The 13,619-nt window shown below is 39.2% G+C and overlaps 2 pseudogenes; both read left to right on the top strand.

Annotated features, from left to right (window-relative positions):
* The first annotated feature begins 253 nt into the window (after positions 1-253).
* On the top strand, positions 254-3,876 carry LOC100969046 (reticulon-4-interacting protein 1, mitochondrial-like; annotated as a pseudogene).
* Positions 3,877-4,697: 821 nt separating this feature from the next.
* Positions 4,698-4,798, top strand: LOC112436743 (U6 spliceosomal RNA; annotated as a pseudogene).
* Positions 4,799-13,619: the final 8,821 nt, after the last annotated feature.

Genomic DNA, 13,619 nt, shown 5'->3' on the forward strand with positions numbered 1-13,619 from the left:
CCACAAAAATTCTAGAAGATCTGAGGACAGAATTCTTTTGTAACCTTGGAGAAACAAAAACTTTCCACTAAAAACTTATAGAACATTTAACTATATGATAGAGTAAATTTCCTGAAGACTATAAAATACCAAATTGATTTAAGAAGAGCTAGAATTTGACTAGAGCAATAATCATTAAATAATTGAAAAGGCACTCAGCACTTACGGGGGCCAGCCTACAAGACGCTCTCAAATAAACTTTTGCCTCCTACTATCAGGCCCTCTCTGAATCAGGGCTAAATCAGAGATGGCCCAGTGACCAATGGAATAAGAAAAAAAGTGACAGTGTGTGACTTCCAAGAATAGGTCATTAAAAGACATTGTGTCTTTTATCATGCTCTTTTTAACTGCTTACTCTAGGGCAAGCTTGTTCAACCTGCAGCCTGTGGGTGCATGTGGCCCAGAATGGCTTTGAATATGGCCAACACAAATTCATAAACTTTCTTAAAAAATTAAGAGTTTTTTTTTTTTTTTAGCTCATCAGTTATCATTAGTGCTAGTGTATTTTATGTGTTGCCTAAGACAATTCTCCTTCTTCCAGTGTGGCCCAGGGAAGTCAAAAGATGGCTTCCCTGCAGTCTAGGGGAAGCCAGGCACCATGCTGTGAGGACACTCAAGCAGTCCTGTGGAGAGACCCATGAGAAAAGGAACAGAGGTTCCTGGCCAATAGCCAGCACTGACTTGGCAGTCATGTTAGTGAGACATTTTGATCCACCAGCCCCAATAAAGCTTTGTGATCACTGTGGACCCAGCCAACATCTAAGTGCAACCTCATGAGAAACTTTAAGCCAGAACCACATAACTGAGCTGCTCCCAAATTCCTGACTCACAGAATCAATGAGATAATGAATGGTTATTGTTGTTTTAGGCCATTGAGTTTTGGGATAATTTCTAACACAGCAATAGATAAACAGTACAGAACTCTACCTCTAAAAAAGGCACTAAACCAATATAGCTTTAATAAACTTCTTTTGGGCCTTCAAGAAATTGACCATATTTATGCTACTTAAACCCTTCTTGGGCCAAAAAAAAAAAAAAAAGTATTTCTAATGCATTCTGTGAAATAAACATAACTCTGATATCAAAACCAGACCTGGTATAGTATCCAGACAAATAACCAAATAGAGAGATAGCCAGAAACCTAGAGAGATAAGCAATCAAACATTTAAGCTATCTCAGCTATGACCATATGTACAGGTATCTTAATTAAAATATTTGTAAAGTTGATCCAGCAGTGTATTAAGATAACAAAACATTATAATTAGAGTTTGATTGAATTAGTTCATCACTCAAAAAAGGTATCATTGTAATTCACTACATTAGCATATCAATAAAGTTTATAATAATATCAATAGACAGTAAAAAAAATCACTTGATAAAATTCAGCAGCAATTACATTGACCACATCTTAGTAAACTAAGATTAGAAATAAACCTGGAAAAGGGTGAAAGCTGAAACTCAATAAGTCCAACGCATAATGTAAATCATTCAAAGAATTCCTATTTAAATTAGAAGAAAATCAAATATTTCCTCTAACAACACTATTATTGAAAAATTGTACTTGAAATTTTACCCAATTTAATTAACTCAGAAAAAGGGAAATATTAAGAAGGAAGAAACAAAACTGACTTTGAGAGTATAGAGTTGAAACTATAGAACTAAGTCTACAGGTAAAATTAATCAAAAAAAGGAAAAGAGAGAGAGGTTAAGGGAGTTTAATATGGTGTCTCAATAAAAGGTCAATGTACAAAAATTAAAGAAATAATAAATTTGGAAATAACATACAAAAAGTCTCATTTACAACAGCAGAAAAGTATAAAACACTTAGGAATAGAGATAACAATAAGTGGGTACACTTGTACTAAGAAAACTAGAGTGGCTGGGTGCAGTGGCTAACGCCTGTAATCTCAATACTTTGGGAGGCCAAGACAGGAGGACTGCTTAAGGTTAGAAGTTTAAGACCAGCTTGGGCAACAAAGCAAGACCCTGTCTCTAGAAAAAATAAAAATAAATTTTAAAAAAGGAAAACTAGGAAACTGTTTCCAAAGATATAAAAGACATGAATAAATTAAGAGACAAAAGTTTCTGGAATGGACAAATAAACTATGCAAAGACTTTAAGTCTTTCAAATTACGGTGTAAATTCAATATAATTCCAAACAAAATCTTACCAATTTTTTGAAATGACAAGCCAACTTGAAAGTTTACATGAAGGCAAGGAGATTCCGGGCCAGGGTCCCAGCAGTAGTCGGCAAGCGTTTGATTCTCTGGCATTGGATCGCGAGCGGTGTCTGCTTGTTCCGCAGAGGGCTCCCAGGACAGATTTGTCCATTAGTTTAACTTCATTTTCGAATGCTCCATTTTGCATGCTCAATCTTGAAACTAGCCCGTGTGTTTGGCAGAATTTGACTGAATTCAGGGGTGAGAGTTTGATCCAGTCCAGTGTATTTGAATTTGAGCATGCAGTTCGACCAGTGTTTACAATGGAATTTCTGAAGACTTGTGTACTTAGAAGAAATGCGTGTACTGTGGTTTGCTTCTGGAGAAGCAAAGTTGTCCAAAGGCCTTCCGTTAGAAGGATTAGTACTACCTCTCCAAGGAGCACTGTCATGCCTGCTTGGGTGATAGATAAGTATGGGAAGAATGAAGTGCTTCGATTGACTCAGAACGTGATGATACCTATCATACGATATCCAAATGAAGTCATTGTAAAAGTTCACCCTGCCAGTGTAAATCCTATAGACGTCAATATGAGAAGTGGTTATGGAGCTACAGCTTTAAATATGGAGCGTAATCCTTTACACATGAAAATCAAAGGAGAAGAATTTCCTCTGACTCTGATTCGGGATGTCTCTGGCATGGTGATGGAATGTGGGCTGGATGTGAAGTACTTCAAGCCTTGAGATAAGGTCTGGGCTGCAGTTCCTCCTTGGAAACAAGGCACTCTTTCAGAGTTTGTTGTAGTCAGTGGAAATGAGGTCTCTCACAAACCCAAATCACTCACTCATATATCAAGCTGCCTGTTCGCCATATGTGGCTCTCACAGCCTCATCTGCCATAAACAAAGTTGGTGACCTGAATGACAAGAATTGCACAGGAAGACATGTTCTAATCTTAGGCGCTTCAGGCGGAGTTGGTGTTTTGCTATACAGGTAATGAAAGCATGGGATGCTCATGTGACAGCAGTTTGCGCTCAAGATGCCAGTGAGCTTATAAAGAAGCTTGGGGCAGATGATGTAATTGATCACAAATTTGGAAGTGTGGAAGAGCAGTTGAAATCCTTAAAACCGTTTGATTTCATCCTTGGTAATGTTGGCGGTTCCACTAAAACATGGGCTCCAGATTTTCTCAAGAAATGGTCAGGAGCCACCTATGTGACTTTGGTGAGTCCTTTCCTCCTGAACATGGACTGATTGGGCATAGCAGATGGCATGTTGCAGGCAGGAGTCACCATAGGTTCGAAGGCATTAAAGCATTTCTGGAAAGGAGTCCATTATCGCCGGGCGTTTTTCATGGCCCACTGGGCCCGTGGCCCAATGTCCACGTTTAGGTGACATTGCAGAACTGGTGGATGTGGGAAAAATTGGGCCAGTTATTGAACAAACCTTTCCTTTTTCTAAAGTTCCAGAAGCCTTCCTTAAGGTGGAAAGAGGACACACATGAGGAAAGACTGTAATTAATGTTGTTTAAATGAAAATGCAGTTTAGTGATTAAAAAAAAAAGAAAGTTTATATGAAAGAGAAATTGGTTGGTAAAAGCTGCCTATTTTTGGAAATTAAAAAAAGTAGAGAAGGGAACCTTGTCCTACCAGATAATAAAACACGCTATAAAGCTATAGTAATTAAAACAGTGTGGTATCAGTGCAGAAGAACAGTATCAACAAATAGTATCAATGTAACAGTAAGTTCAGAATAGACGTATGTTTGAATCATAATCCTGTTTATAATACAGGAAACATTTCAAATAAGCAAAAACTGAACTATTAAATAAATGGTGTTGAAATCACTGGAGATTCATCCAGAAAGAAAACTATACTAACATCCTTGCCTCAAAGTATGCTATAAATGTTAAAAACAGAAGAACTGTGAAGAAAATATAGGGAATACTGTATATTCATAATCTTGGGTGAGGAAGACCAAGAAAAAGATATGCACTTGACCACATAAAAATTTAAAAATTTGATACTAAGAAAGAGATCATAAATGATTTTTTTTTTTTTTTTTTTTTGAGATAGGGTCTTGCTCTGTCACCCAGGCTGGAGTAGCACAATCGTGGCTCACTGCAGCCTGGACCTCCCAGGCTCAAGCAATCCTTCCACCTCAGCCTCCCAAGTAACTGGAACTACAGGCATGCACCAACATGCCCAGCTTATTAGTGTACTTTTTGTACAGACAGGGTCTCACTTTTTTGCCCAGGCTGGTCTCAAACTCTTGAGCTCAAGTGATCCTTCACACATAGCCTCCCAAAGTGCTAGGATTATAGGCATGAGCCACCATGCCCAGCCCATAAATAAAATTAATAGACAAATGACATGCTAGGAAGAAAAGAATTTGCAACATATTTTACAGACAAATATTAATATTCCTATTATACAAAAAGTTTCTATAAATCAAAAAGAAATATTTACCATCCTAGTTTAAAATATGGACAAAAGGGTGCTCATTTTGATAATATACATACTAAAATTGGAATGATACAGAGAAGATTAACATGGCCCTGCACAAAAATGACTACAAATGCATGAAGTGTTCCATATTTTTTCATTTATTTCTAAAAAGCTAAAGAGTATAAATTGCTTAAATCTTTAAAATTGAGCCAGAGGTAATTATATATCATGTTATTATATATTATATTATATTATACATATATATATTTGAGATGGAATCACGCTCTGTTGCCCGGGCTACAGTGCAATGGCGCAATCTTGGCTCACTGCAAACTTCGCCTCCCTGATTCAAGCAATTCTCCTGCTTCAGCCTCCCAAATAGCTGGGATTACAGGCACTCGCCACCATACCCAGCTAATTTTTGTATTTTTAGTAGAGACAGTGTTTCACCCTGTTGATCAGGTTGGTCTTGAACTCCTGACCTCAAGTGATCCACCCACCTCAGCCTCCCAAAGTGCTGGGAACACAGATGTGAGCCACCGTGCCCGGCCTATAGTTTTATATTATAAGAACATTAATAATAACAGCACACTGATGTTTAAAGGGAAAAATAAATATAACTTAAAATGTAAAGTCATTTCCATTACCTTTTTCTCCAGATTCCCTAAAACAGTGATTTCTCCCACATGACCCCAACTTCCTGTTTTGAGCAATGGAAACTTTCTTCAAACAAAAGCTTGTGCAGGATGTCTCTGTGAAATGCTGATGAGTGGCCGGGCTTGGTGGCTCACACCTGTAATCCCAGCACTTTGGGAGGTCGAGGCAGGTGAATCACCTGAGGTCAGGAGTTTGAGACCAGCCTGGCCAACATGGCAAAACCCCGTCTCTACCAAAAATGCAAAAAATAGCTGGATGTGGTGGCGTGCACCTGTAATCCTAGCTAGTGCGCCTGTAATCCTAGCTACCGGGGAGGCTGAGGCAGGAGAATTGCTTGAACCCATGAGGTAGAGTTTGCAGTGAGCCAAGATCATGACATTGCACTCCAGCCTGGGCAACAGAGAGACTCCATCTCAAAAAAAGAAAAAAAGGAATGCTGATGAGCGAGGAGCTGATCTGGTTGAAACAGGAAACCTTCCTACCTTACTGCCTTGAAACTCCTACAACTCAGCTAAACATTTTTGCTAACTGTCACCAGAGAATTCCCTTGGTTCCTTCAACTACTGAAACCTGGGCTTGCAACAGATTTCATTCAAGTTTAATTTAGAGGAGAACACACAATAATCCACCATCTGTTAGTGTCAAGATACTGGTATACAGTTGACCCTTGAACAACACTGGTTTGAGTTGCACAGTTCCACTTAGATGCAGATTTTCTTCCCCACTGCCATCCCTGAGACAGCTAGACCAACCCTTTTTCTTCCTCCTCAGCCTACTCAAGGTGAAGACAACAAAGATGAAGAAGACCTTTATGATGATTCACTTCCATTTAATGAATAGTAAATGTATTTTCTCTTCCTTATGATTTTCTCAATAACATTTTCTCTAGCTTACTTTATTGTAAGATAACAGTACATAATCCATATAACCTACAAAATATATGTTAACTGTGTGTGTTATCGGTAAGGCTTCTGGTCAACAGTAGGCTATCAGTAGTTAAGTTTTGGGGGAGTTTAAAGGTATGTTTGCCTTTTTCCCTTTTTTTTTTTTTTTTTTTTTTTTTTGAGACAGAGTCTCGCTCTGTTGCTCAGGCTGTAGTGCAGTGGCTTGATCTTGGCTCACTGCAACTTCTGCCTCTTGGGTTCAAGCGATTCTCCCACCTCAGCCTCCCAAGTAGCTGGTTACAGGTGTGTGCCACCATGCCTGGCTAATTTTTTATTTTTGTTTTTATTTTTTTAGTTGAGATGGGGTTTCACCACGTTGGCCAAGCTGGTCTGGAACTCCTGGCCTCAAGTGATCTGCCCATCATCTTGGCCTCCCAAAGTGCTGGGATTAGAGGTGTGAGCCACTGCACCTGGCTTAAAAGTTATATTTGAACTTTTGATTGTGTAGGGGATTGGTGCCTACACAATCTCCTAGATACTTGGTTGTGTATCATGTATCACAGGTATCTACTGTATCTACTGTATTTTATAGGTATCAAAGCAATAATGCAATTTATTTATTAATTTGTCAAATACTTTGTGTCTTCTATAAACCAGGCTGTTACAAATACAATGGCAAACAAAACTGGCAAGATCCTTGCTAATAAAGAAGTGAATAAACAAATTAGTAGCAACAAATACGGTAAGAAATAAATAACGAGATAATTTAAAATCATAGGCTGGGTGCAGTGGGGCATGCCTACAATGCCAGCACTTTGGGAGGCCATGGTGGGAGGTCACTTGAGCCCAGGAGTTCGAGGTCAGCCTGGGCAATATAATGAGACCCCATCTCAACTTTGTATTAAAAATTAAAAATAAAATAAAATAATAGTAAGTGCAATTAAAGAAATAAAGTCATATATTAGAGGTGTCCATGAAAAAATGAAATAAAGTAAGAAATTAAAATAGGAAAGTAAGAAAATGACATTTGATTTGAGTAATTATTATAAAAAACCATTAATTTATAAAAACATATATATGGGCAAAGAGCAAGAACACACAATAAAGAAGAAATACAAAAGAACAGTATGAAGAGATTCTTCACTTCACCAGTGGCAGGGAAATGCAAACAAAAATATTATAAACTACTGCATGCTTACTTTAGAGGAAGCACAGAACAGTTCAGAAGGCTGCTCTTGTTTCTGACACTAAGTGCATTCTGACCCAAAACAATAATGGCCACAGTTTGGTTCACCTGGGTAGCACCTGCTACTCATAGAAGGACTTCTATCAATCACCCCTGCTGTCACTGTTTCAGTTTGTGAGGCATGTTGTGACCAGGGCCAGCTCCTTGGGCAATCTGTTTCACACAATCACAGCAAATTGAGAGGCACTGGGCAATCAGAGACACGGGCTGAGATTTAGTTCTCACTGGTATTCAGGTGAGCTGGGACCTGCCCTGTTCAAATCTGCACTCTTTGTTCTTCAAATACAGAACAAGAGTGGTAGGAGAGTAGTTGGCAAAGCTCGTTAAGATGTGTCACAACACCTGAAGTATCACCCTTTCTCTTGAAAACTGGAAAACGGTATCTGGTCACAAGGCCAGCAATTAATGTCAATCTGCAGAAACAAACAGCCAAAAACAAAAACAACAATATAACAACAAACAAAAAACAACAAAAAACAGAGGCAGAGAAACTGATAATCACACCTTCCCAAATTAATGTTGTCTACATGCTAATTTTTTTCAATTAAATTTATCCTCTAATTCAAATTGACAATTAAAAGGTAAATCACCATTAGCCATCCTACTGGTACACTCTGTTTAGTGTAGCACATTGTAATTCAAATACTATCTACAAATCAATGTTTAAAGAAAAAAGTGATCTTTTATTTATTTATTTTAATTTTAATTTTTTCTTGAGACAGAGTTTCGCTCTGTCACCCAGGCTGGAGTGCAGCGGTGTGATCTCAGCTCACTGCAACCTCCGCCTCCCAGATTGAAGCAATTCTCCTACTTCAGCTTCCCAAGTAACAGGGATTAAAGTGCACGCCGCCACACCTGGCTAATATCTGTTTATGTTTTAAAGCTCTCTTGAGAGGTGAGGAAACATATACTACTTAATTTTTTTTTTCAGAATGAAGGAAACAGGCTAAATGCATGACAGCATTCTATTTCTAGACTCTCCAATGTCCCTGCTCCCTTCTCCCAGAAATTCTTAAACATGCACAAAGGAGATACATACAATGATGTTCACTAAAGCGCTATTCATAATAGTGAAAATGAGGAGATAACTGCCCATCAGAATGGAAAAAAAAGTTTAATCATATGGATTATTATTTAGCAGTTTTTCAGAATCACAACTAACAATTAAAAAGGGCTTGCCATGTGCCCTGCCCTGATGTGAGAACCTTATGTATATTCAGTCATTTTATGTTATGAGAGTTAATGAACTCGAAAGTGTCAAATGCTTACAACTGTGCCTGGTCCATAGTAAGCACTTAGAAAATCTCAGCTGGGGTTTTTACCTTGTTTTTAATGCACTATTTTTTTTTGTACAATAGCATCATTGTAATACCACCTGTATATTATTATCCCCATTGAGAGAAAAGAAAAGTAGGACACAAAGAGGTTAAGCTACTTGCCCAAAGCATTTGCTTTCTCGGGGTTCAAAAGCAGACAAGAAGGCTCCAGCCCAGAAGCTTCCTGCCAGAAAGCCACAGGCCAGAAGGCAGCACCTCCTCCGAAAGTTCAAGAAGGGTCAAAAAGCTGCAGCCCAGAAAGCACCTGCTCCAAAGTCAGGTGGCAAAAAAGCATAAGAGGTGATTATAGAAGTAAATGAAGGTTCTTTTTGGCATGCTGGCAAAAAAAAAAAACAAACAAACAACAACAAAGCCATGATAGAAATCCTTGGTTCTGAGATTATCAGTATCCTCTCCATGCATACTATCTCTTTACATTCTTCTTCCTTTCTTCAGCTTTCCAATGACCAATGATAAAGCACAGATTTTGGATACTAGTCAAATAAACTGGACAGAAAGTAATAAAGTTTTTTCTGCCATCGTCTCCCAGAAGAGTGAAGAAATGAGGAAAACACAGTGAAACCTCATTATACAGCATCTTCCTACAGATGTAGTGGGACCAATCCCCTCCCCACACGCATAGCACCCCGTTATAACACAAAGCAGAGATCCCCCTGGCATTCTATCAGAGTTCTGATGGATGTATTTTTCTGAAGGATGTCTAGGCAGTGTGACTTGGCATTCTGCCCAGGGAGTGAGGGATGTATGTGTGTGTGTGTGTGTGTGTGTGTGTGTGGGTGTATACATGCATTTGAAGAAGTTTCCCCAGATGATTCTGACCTCCCTGCAATATACTATAGGACCAAGAAGCCATAGCTTTTAAAAAGTGTAAAATCACATTTACAGAAGCATCACACCCCAGGAAAGGAATGTCATTTCTGATTTGCAAAGCTCACAGGAAGGGAGAGAAGACTTTCATCTGTCATTCGTTCAGATTCTGAGGCAAGGGACCTTGCTACATCTGCTGAGAGAAAGCCACTTTGTTCATCTTGAATTTCCATCACCATCACAGAGAAGCTGTAGGCCAAACTTGTTCTTTCATTCCCCTATCATCAGATAAAATAATCTAAATTAAACACAAAGATGTTAAATGTAAATGTACATACTCCCAAGCTAACAATGTAATATGATTTGTGAAAAGAGCTATTCTATATTGATCATAAGCCTTTAGGTGAGGCCTGTGAGGAGGGCATGGACTTGGGGCTGGGGTACAAGCAATGGTTTTCATATCACGGAGAACTGGGATGCCATTAACCATGTAAAATAATCATTCCAAGTGAATGTATGGTACACCTGCATTAGGAGTTAGACACCAGCCTGGCAACATAGTGAAACCCCGTCTCTATTAACAAAAAATAGAAAAGTTACCTGGGCATGGTGGCACGCACCTGTAATCCCAGCTACTCCAGAAGCTGAGGCAGGAGAATTGCGTAAACCCAGGAGGCGGAGGTTGCAGTGAGCTGAGATTGTGCCACTGCACTCCAGCCTGGGTGACAGAGCAAGACTCTGTCTCAAAAAAAATTAACACATAAAAATAAAGATGCTGAACAAAATTAAAGATAAGTTATAAAAAAAATCAATTCCTTTGGTCAGGTAAAGTTCTCTCATTTATGAATTATTAATAATCATATCTAAAATGTTTTTATCTCCAGTGCCCAAAGCACTGAGCAGTTGAATTCCGGTTTCTCCTCAGACTGCTTTGTTTTAATAGACAGAAGATACTACGGAGCGTCCACTTCCCACACAGAGAAATAAAGGCACTTGTACGTATCACCTTTTTGTCACCATTTGAACCACTAAAATGCTGTTTGAAAATTTAGTGATGATCAGAATCTTTTCAAGGGAAACCTTACAAAATATGGGTGCCCAGGCATCACCCATCTCCCAGCTATGTGTTCAGACATGGTGGGAATGAAAACCCACAGCCTATGAAGATGGGGTTAGGCTTATTCTTCACTCTTTGTGGATGTATCATGTCTAGATTTGCTCAAGTTTTCAGCATTCTTGGGGCACTAACCTAAAAATCTCTTGGAAGATTGCAGAGGTTATAAGGTTGAACTCAGTGTAGCTGTCCTCCAAGTTGCATACCCCAGAGGGAAATTTATGAAGATATTAAGTCTATATAACAGCATCAGAGAAAAAAGGAAGTTGGTCATTTGGTGAACACTCCATTAACGACCGTTATTAACTTCTTACTATATGTTCTAGATTGTAATAGGAACTGGGAAAAATGGAAGAAAAATCTCAGACCATTACTTAAACAAGTACAATTAGAAAATAAGATATTAAAAAATCATCTCAAGCTTCTTCTTGATTTCTATATTGCTAAGGTTAGAAACCCACCAGAAGGATTACTTTATCAAGAAAACATCATAGAGGCCAGTGGCTTGTGGAGCACAGTAGCTTGTGCCTGTAATCCTAGCACTTTGGGAGGGCAAGGCGGGTGGATCACTTGAGGTCAGGAGTTTGAGACCAGCCTGACCAACACGATGAAACCCTGTCTCTACCTAAACATACAAAAGTTAGCTGGGTGTGGTGGTGAGCGCCTGTAGTCACAGCTACTCAGGAGGCTGAGGCAGGAGAATCACTTGAACCTGGGAGGCAGAGGTTGCAGTGAGCCAAGATAGCACCACTGCACTCGAGCCTGGATGACAGAGTGGGACTTTGTCTCAAAAAAAAAAAAAAGAAAAGAAAAGAAAAAGAAAAGGAAAATATAATGGAATTTTTGATAAACCCATGAGTTACTCTTCATGGGAAAGACTGCGACAGGCGGTCTAAACTACACTGCATATTCAAATGTTGGGAAGCTTTGGTTTTCTCAGGATCGCCTACAGGCTGAGAGGCTTAGGAATCCTGGGATTTAAAGAAGAGTTGAGAAAAAGTTTCCAGGATGCTGGTATGTATGTCCCTAAAGCAAAATAACCAAAGAGAATTTCAGGGGCAAGAATGGCTGAAGAAATTCAAAAACTGTGGTAGCTAAAATCCGTGTGCTGTGACATCCTGCTCTACAACAGGCCTGTGTGAGTAGTGCTTAGTACCCGATGGAGTGGGGACTGTGTCAGCAATGTTGAGAAGACAGCAGCGGGATCAGGAACAGGAGAGGAAGGGCTAAGGATTGAACTTATTTGATGTTAATATTAATATTCACTAGGACCATGAATCCTTTTAAATATTTCTGCTTATGTTTTAGAGCAAATCACCTGAATTTTTAAAAAGGTTACCATTAAACTGACACCTAACTATGCATGTTTCTAATATGAATTTTTTATAATATCAGATTCTAGAATAAAGCATAATATATCCAGGAGGAGAGGTAATTGAGGCCACGGACTAAACTGAAGCAGACCTGGGTTGAAATTCTGGCTCTTGGCCTTCATTTTCTCATCCATTCACTATTGTGAGGATGGAATGAGAGGTTCTAAGTTTCAGCACTGAGCACAGCTGGTGCATGGTAAGCATTCAATAATGGGAATCATTATTGTGACCTTTAATGGGTTCAGGAGAAATTTCCTTTGATCCAATTCTGAGGCATTGGAAGAATTCCTTTGTCAAGATGTTTATACCATCAGAAAGATAATTATTTTTTCTTAAAAATATTGTTTTATATTAAAAACATATAACTATTGTCAGGGCTTTTCTGATTGCAAGTAACAGAAACCTCAACTTAAACAAGCTTAAGGGAAAAGGGAATTTATTGATTTTAACAACAAAAACAGCAGGGGCCTTCAATCTCATTAGATAAATGAGTTCAAAAGTGTCAAGAATCCCTCCCTCTCTCTCTCTCTCTCTCTCTCTGTTTCTCTCTCTCCCACTCTCTCTCAGTTCTACCATTTTCTGTTGGAATTTGGCATCAGACTGACCCTACCCATGTCGTGGTCACTGTCACTGTCAGGCTTAGATTGCCCAAACTTGATATCTAGGAGAAAGAGACCTTCTTCTATTTGTTCTCACAAAAGTTTCATAATTGAGTCTCATTGACATTGAATGAGTCATGAACCCATCACTGAACCAACCCATGGGCTAGAATAGTGGGATACCCTGACTGAATAGGCCTGGGACACATGCCCACCCTTGGAGATAAGGGGAGGTGACTTACTCATAACACATGGATGGAGAGTGGGAAGGGAGTGGGAATGAAGGCAAAATTTTTTTACCCTAAAAAAATTCGAGTATTGTCACAAGAAAAATGAGAAATGGATGCTGTGCAGACAAAAACACAGACATTCACAAAAACCTTGAATGGCACTGGTCTTAGAGGAGAAGGACAACATTATGTACCACAAGCACATAATGAATAGGACTGGACAATGGACCAAATCTGTGTTGTGGAAGGCACTTAATAATGGCATTTTTAGGCCGGGCGTGGTGGCTCACACCTGTAATCCCAGCACTTTGGGAGGCCGAGGTGGGCGGATCACGAGGTCAGGAGATCGAGACCATCCTGGCTAACATAGTGAAACCCCATTTCTACTAAAAATACAAAAAATTAGCTGGGCGTGGTGGTGGGTGCCTGTAGTCCCAGCTACTTGAGAGGCTGAGGCTGGAGAATGGTGTGAACCCGGGAGGCGGAGCTTGCAGTGAGCCGAGATTGCACCACTGCAATCTGCAGTGTTGCCAATCTGCCACTGCAGCCTGGGCAACAGAGTAAGACTCTGTCTCAAAAAAAAAAACAAAAAATGGCATTTTTAGCCATCCATGTTATTGTAATTAATCTTTTAAAGAGAAGATGCCTCAATATACCCTCAATATATAGCCTATTATATCCACTGTATAATAAATACTTTTTCTAGGTTTCTTAGTATGTCCTATTTT

The sequence above is a fragment of the Pan paniscus genome, chromosome 10 (assembly GCF_029289425.2).
Source record: "Pan paniscus chromosome 10, NHGRI_mPanPan1-v2.0_pri, whole genome shotgun sequence".
NCBI lineage: Eukaryota > Metazoa > Chordata > Mammalia > Primates > Hominidae > Pan > Pan paniscus.